The 7,107-nt window shown below is 40.2% G+C and overlaps 1 long non-coding RNA gene across 1 annotated transcript; it reads left to right on the top strand.

Annotated features, from left to right (window-relative positions):
* The first annotated feature begins 2,273 nt into the window (after positions 1–2,273).
* Positions 2,274–6,766, top strand: LOC143847465 (uncharacterized). Its single transcript, XR_013235054.1, has 2 exons — positions 2,274–2,531; positions 6,408–6,766. It is a non-coding gene; the product is annotated as an uncharacterized LOC143847465 (long non-coding RNA).
* Positions 6,767–7,107: the final 341 nt, after the last annotated feature.

The following is a 7,107-nucleotide window of genomic DNA, read 5'->3' on the forward strand; positions in this document are numbered from 1 at the left end:
AACATCCAAGTAACAGCGATGATTTCAAATTATATATAGTGCTAATGTCCTCACTACCATATTTTATAATGGCACTACTCACCGTATTTTTATGATCGCACTCCTCACTTTATTAAAATGTACGGTATGGCCCGTACCATAAGATGATCCAAACCGTCCATTAGATGGGCCACTGCCAAAATAGGTTGTGCCCCAAAAAGAGTTTTCATAGGTTGATCCTAACCCTCCGATCTATAGAGGGTTATAGGTTGATCCAAACCGTCCATGTGATGGAACACAACAACAATCGATTGTGCCCGTAAAATCATTTCCCTAGGCTGATCCTAGCCCTCCAATTGAAAGAGGTTTCCATAATTGTTGTTCCTCTTCAGGTGCTCGGAATCTGTCAATATTTTGCAAGTTGTCACAAATGCGAAATATCAAGTAGTTTTGTCATCATTGTCATATGTCTATACCTCTTGTTGGTAGTTTTTTCCGTAATTGTCATAGACAGGTACCCTGTGTTGTTACTTTTCGTATGAATAAGACAGAAATTGTGAGAAAAGCATAGACATCTAATAGAGACGTAAAATATCAGGAATATATTGACGATTTTACCCTCAAATAATTTCTCATAGATATAGATGTTAGATAGCAGCAAAGGGGTTAATGGTAAAAGAGTAATGCTGACGTGTAAATCTCAGATAAAAAGAAAAGAAATTCCTTTTTCTCTAGCTATATATATATATATATATATATATAAATAAATATATATATATATATATAGCAGAAGAGAAATTGGACAATTATTGTCCATTTAACACGTCAGTGTGGATGATTTTTACGGTTTTTTGCCCTCCCCACATATCTAACATCTATCTCTATGAGAAATTATTTGAGGGTAAAATCGTAATCTACATACGAAAAGTACCGACACAGGGTATCTGTCTGTGACAATTACGGGAAAAAACTACCAAGAAGAGGTAAAGACATGACAATGACGAAAGAACTACTTTATATTACTCATGCAGGACACTTGCAAAATATTGGCGGATTTCGGGCACCTGAAGAGGAACAATAATTATGGAAACCTCTATCGATTGGAGGGCTAGGATCAACCTATGGAAATGATTTTACAGGCACAACCGATTGATGTTGTGTTCCATCACATGGACGGTTTGGAGCAACCTATAACCCTCTATAGATCGGAGGGTTCGGATCAACCGATGAAAATTATTTTTGAGGCACAACCTATGTAGGCAGTGGCCCATCTAATGGACGGTTTGGATCATCCTATGGTACGGGCCATACCGTACATTTTAATAAAGTGAGGAGTGCGATCATCAAAATACGGTGAGTAATGCCATTATAAAATATGGTAGTGAGGACATTAGCACTATATATAATTTGAAGCCATCGTTGTTACTTGGATGTTCCCGCGGGGGTCGGGTTCAACCCAAACCCGACGGATTCCGAATTTGGGTTGGGTCGGGTTAAGCTTTTTATCAAATCGAGTTGGGTTGGGTTGGGAAAAATCAACCCGAATTGGAAATCGGGTCGAGTCAGGTTGGGCTATCGGGCAACCCGACCGAACCCGAAACCCGAATTTGGGTTCTATCACATGGACGGTTTGGATCAACCTATGATGTGGTCTGTACAGTTCTTTGTCGGCCTGTGCATCGCACGGGGGTTTTTACTAGTGTGTATGTGTGTGTATTTTGTAAGCTTAAAAACTCTAGTTGGGTCGGGTTGAACTTCGGGTCGGGTTGGAAATCCGGTCGGGTTCGGGTTGAGGGTTTGGGCAACCCGACCCGAGTGAAACCCGACATTTTTTTATCAAATTTTTTTTTCTTTTTGTAAGCTTCAAAACTCTGGTTGGGTCGGGTCGAACTCGGGTCGGGTCTGGTTCAGGTTGGAAAAAGACGGGTTGAGTTGGCCGATCGACCTGAGTTGCACCCAAGAAATGATATCCTCACATGATGGATGTAACAACACAAGTGGCAGTGGAGGCCATTGTTTGATGACCAAGACATGCAAAATCCACGTCCATTGGCCTATTCCAATCCTCCAATTTGTTGCAAGTTCTATTCCCTTCTCTTGGCCTCTTTTCGTTGTTGACTAGGTTATTTTTTATTTCCTGAATGGTTGGAGTGTGGTTTAGACGACAAGGGTCCAAAGCTTTCAGCGAAAATTCCTCTTACCCACAAGTTTATAACCAACACCACGAAGTCAACTATATGTGAAAATTATACAGGGCTACAAATACCAATCTCTCCTTCTCTTAACAAGAGATAGAGAGAGAGGGTTCGGTTCGTTCTCTCTCAGAAAGGTTTGGGTCGAGAGAAAGAGAAAGATGGAAAGGAGGAGTTTGGGGATATTTTTGATATGCATGTTCCTAACGATAGGGTGGAGCAAAGCACAAACACAAGGAATATGCTATCCTGATTGTTTGTATTACACATGCCCTCTTATATGGAAACATTACCCATTAAAATGTCTCGGCCAATGTGTGATATACTGCTTTAGCATGGCCGTACAGCAAAAAGGGCAAGGTAACTCAACTTGTTAAAGTATAAAAGATTAGGAAAAATTACATTTACACCCGCTCTAGTTTATGACACATCCACTTCTACCCCTATAGTTTAAAACGTGACAACTACACCTAGACTTGGCAAAAAGTGACCAGGACCCACGGGTCCACCCGGCCCGCCCGTAAATTACGGGTCCGGGTCACCAATCAATGACCCGTTTGAAATTGACCCGCGGGTCCACCCGACCCGTCAAAACTGGGCTGGGCCGGGTGGACCCGCAGGTGCGCGCGGGTGCCCGTATAGAAGTGCAAAAGGCTTTATTTTGGACTTTTTTTTTCCGTAATTGTCATATTTTTAAATTTTCTTTGTAGTTTTTTCGGTAATTATCATATTTATTAACATACTTTCAGTATTTTTTTTTCGTAATTTATCTACTTTGCTTCCATTTTTCTGTAATTTTTCATTTAAAACTTAGTACTCGCATGATTATTATTTATTGCTAGCCACCTTTTCACAAATCGTACTTCCGCCAATCTTTTCAGTTTGCACAATAAGACAAATGTCTCAAAAGTCAACATAAATGGGCTAACATCACATGATCATTGCAAAGGATGGTTGGCGAAGGTGGCTAGCAAATCCCTATACAAACAAAAAAAATCTTTAAAAATATGTCAAAAATCCGGGTGACCCGCGGGTCGACCCTGCCTGTACAGGCCGGGCGCGGGTCCAAGCTTAGTGACCCATAAAAATTTTCGGGTCATTTTGACCCTGCTCGTTTGACCCGAACCCGTACGGCGGCCCACCCGTTTGCCAGGTCTAACTACACCCCCTGTAGGTTCAATTTGTATAAGGTAGGCCCCCTCAGTTGACAGTTTGTCCACAGATTGAAGGGTTAAGTTGATCCGATGGAGCTGATTTTTTGGACACACCCTATCTATGTCAGGGCCCATCAAATGAACGCTTTGGATCATCCAAACAATGTGGGCCCATACCGGATCCAGGCACTACCAAAAACACAGTGGACCCACATTGTTTGGATGATCCAAAGCGTTCATTTGATGGGCCCTGACATAGATAGGGTGTGCCTAAAAAGTCAGCTCCATCAGATCATCCTAACCCTTCAATCTGTGGACGAACTGTCAACTGAGGGGGTCTACCGTACACAAATTGAAACCACATGGGGTGTAGTTGTCACGTTTTAAACTATATGGGTAGAAGTGGATGTGTCAGCAACTAGAGGGGGTGTAAATGTAATTTTCCCAAGATTAAGCAACCCCTTCTCCAACAGCTTAAGCTTTTGAAGTGATTGGTTGTTTCACATGGTATCGGAGCCAAAGGTTCCGAGTTCAAAACTCCTTGATGTTAAAAAGTCCACATCTAATGGCCAACCCAAAAGTGGGGCCACATGTGCCACGTGTAGGCCAACCCTACAAAGAGGGGCCACACATGAGGGGGAGTGTTAAAGTATAAAAGATTAAATAATGCCTTCTCCAACAGCTTGAGCTTTTGGAGTGATTGGTTGTTTCACACAACTGTGATGCACAACAGCTTAATATCTAAATTACTAAGGCCCTGTTTTGAATCTTTGGATTGCAAGAATTTTTAGAAGTTTGGAAAGATAAATATTTTAAAATTTTCCTACTTTTTTACATGTGAAAAAATTAGTAACTTGTACCAGCCTTGTTCAATATTTTTTTAGAGGGATCTTCAATTGAAGACGATATTCCTCTAAAGGGATTTGCTAAGGACTTTCACGGCTGGATGTTGCATGAGAGAGCAGCTACCTTAGATGAATTAAATAAAACAAAATCTAATGAATAGGGAGCCTGTGTGGCTGCTAGGGGTGGACATGTTTAAGGTCCAACCCGAGGAACCGAATCGAACCGGTTCGGTTCCAATTATTAATGGTTCGGTTCCGGTTTAGATGTTTGGGAACCGATTATATATGGTTCGGTTCTGGGTTTGGATTTCTGGAACCGAGAACCGAACCAAGAACTGAGCGTGATGCGTCCCCTAACCGATTATAACTGTTAACTCTATCCCAAATTTGTGCCTGATTATTTCCCTTAAAGATTGGTTCTTGTGGAACTTGACCTTGACCTTGATATGCAGGTTGAGGAATTGGTTTGATTTAATTTTTGCATTGGATATTAGGGGGTTCAGACATTGTACTGTTGCGTTAACCTCTATGTTGCATTAACCTCTAAGTCTTGAACAATTAGCCGGAAAATTCTTCCACTTTTTCAAGTTTAGGAATACTTGCTCGGTGCCTCGACCAAAATTGGAGCAACTCCCCCTTTCCCATGAACCATTGAAAAATTGCACCCTCCAAATGTCCCAAAACATCATCTGGATTCGATCTTCTCCCACGGCCAACCATGATAAATCCTGGTAAAATCATAGATTGTAGAGGCTCTTATGCCAATTTAATGTGGACGCAATGATGAATATGTGATAGAAAACATATATAACTGTTTGTAGTTCATGGAGCAGAAAACCACATGAAAATTTTCTCTATTGAGAAGATTAGGAAAAATATGAGATTAGGCAAAATATCTCCATTTGGTCAAAGGTTGGGTAAACCCAGAACCGAACCGACCTGATCAAGTTCGGTTCCGGTTCGGTTCGGTTCTAAGGATAAATGGTTCGGTTCTGGTTCTAATTTCCTGGAACCAATTATATATGGTTTGGTTCTAGGTATACCCCAGAACCGAACCGAACCGAACCATGTCCACCCCTAGTGGCTGCTCTCTAAAACAGCCAGCCGCGAAATGCCTTTCTGCGAAAGCCCGTGGCAAATCCCCCCTCTAAATTAACAATAATCATATTATTTCCCTCTTAATTGTGGAAGAAAAATTTTTCTAGTGAAAAAATATTCCATCAGAGATGTTTTTCTTGCATTCCAAACATGGGAAATGATATTTTCACCCTCTATTTTTACATTGTCACTCATATATGTTTACCTTTTTCTTAAAACGACTGCATAAATTACCATCCAGAAAGAAGAGGCTGTGGTATTTGCACCAAAATCAAATACCCATGACTGAGATTTACCCGTTTTACATTGAAACCCCACTGCAGCCAGCTTCCTAAGTGAACTTGCATGAGGGGCTAGCGTCATAAACGCCCTTATTAGTATAGTTGCATTTAGGGGCACCACTTACAGCACTTTAAAGAAGGCCTCTATGCGGCCTTTCATAGGTTAATTTGCCATGGGAATTTTTTTTGTCAGAGAGAAAACATTTCTTGTTTTTATTTTTTAGAAAATGTCATATTGAGAGAGAGAGAGAGAGAGAGAGAGAGAGAGAGAGACTTTTATTATGAAGAGAACTAATTTGCTTTTGGTTTTATGTACCCCGACCATCTCGGTCCTTTCTCTTCTTAATACAATTGGCTACCATTCAAAAATAAAATAAAAAATAAAATACAGAGAACTAATTAAGTGGGGCAAGGCGATTAAGAAGTCCGAAAAGTGTGACCCTTACGAAATTAAAGACGCGGGTTAGTATGGACTTAGGAGTCATGCTACTATGGAACCCGGTACTACCACCGACTTAGGACTCCACACATAGCTGGCCTGACTGATTGTTTAGAAATATTGAGAGATCCATCTAACAAAATTCAAAGTTACTCCATTTTTATTTGCTCCTTCAAAATGCAGGATGTGTGATGAGATTCTCTTTACTAAATAATATAGAGGAATGCCTAGGCAATTTCACAAAGGGAAATGATATCGGCACTGCAGTGTTTTGATATTTACGCGGAAGCTTCTTGTCTTTTTAGTATTTAAAGGACTGTCAAAAGTTTATTACAATTCCCAAAAAGCTCTAACAATCCCAAAATGCTCTCACGAGCCTCTTCTCCAAACTAATAGTTCGTTTTTTTCTTTTCATGCAGTTGGTCCAATACCACCTCGAAAGGAAACATGGTTGTCATCACCATCACCATCACCGCGTCCATCACCTCGTCCGATGATGCATCACCGTCCACCTCTTCCCTAAGCCATCTTTAATGGAGGAATAGACGTAATGGACTCGGCCCCAACAACCCATTTCTCGTTGTTTTTTTTATCTTTGGGGTATCTCACTGTGTTCTTTTTCTACCCTCTTGTTGTAAACAAATGGAATGAAGAACTTCATTTCATTATATTATTTATATGTACAAGACAAGCACTTCTTCTCATAGAAAGTGCACACGAATGTATCACATTCTATTGTCTGTTGTTAGAAATGATAAATTTGTATGAGATTGTATTATATTAGTTTTTTACTCTTGCAAAGTAGGAGGAATTCCATTTGATAAATTAGGAATTTTCCACTAATCTTGAATAATTAATTACAATGAAATAATGAGTGTTTAAATAGAACACTCAAAAGGAGAAACATGGAAAGATATAATCTCAATCTAATCTACTTTCCTAACAAACCTACCTACATCAATTTGCCAGCAAATCAAATCAAATCTAATATTCTAATTTATTTAGCTTCCCCATCTAACCTACTTACCAATTTGATCTCATAGCCTCATCAAGCCAGATTACCACATTTAACCACAACATCCCTGTAAGCCCAATGGTTCCCACATTGGCATTCCCATC

This window comes from Tasmannia lanceolata, unplaced genomic scaffold (genome assembly GCF_043159265.1).
Source record: "Tasmannia lanceolata isolate RefF3 unplaced genomic scaffold, GAP_Taslan_0.1 ptg000015l, whole genome shotgun sequence".
Lineage (NCBI taxonomy): Eukaryota > Viridiplantae > Streptophyta > Magnoliopsida > Canellales > Winteraceae > Tasmannia > Tasmannia lanceolata.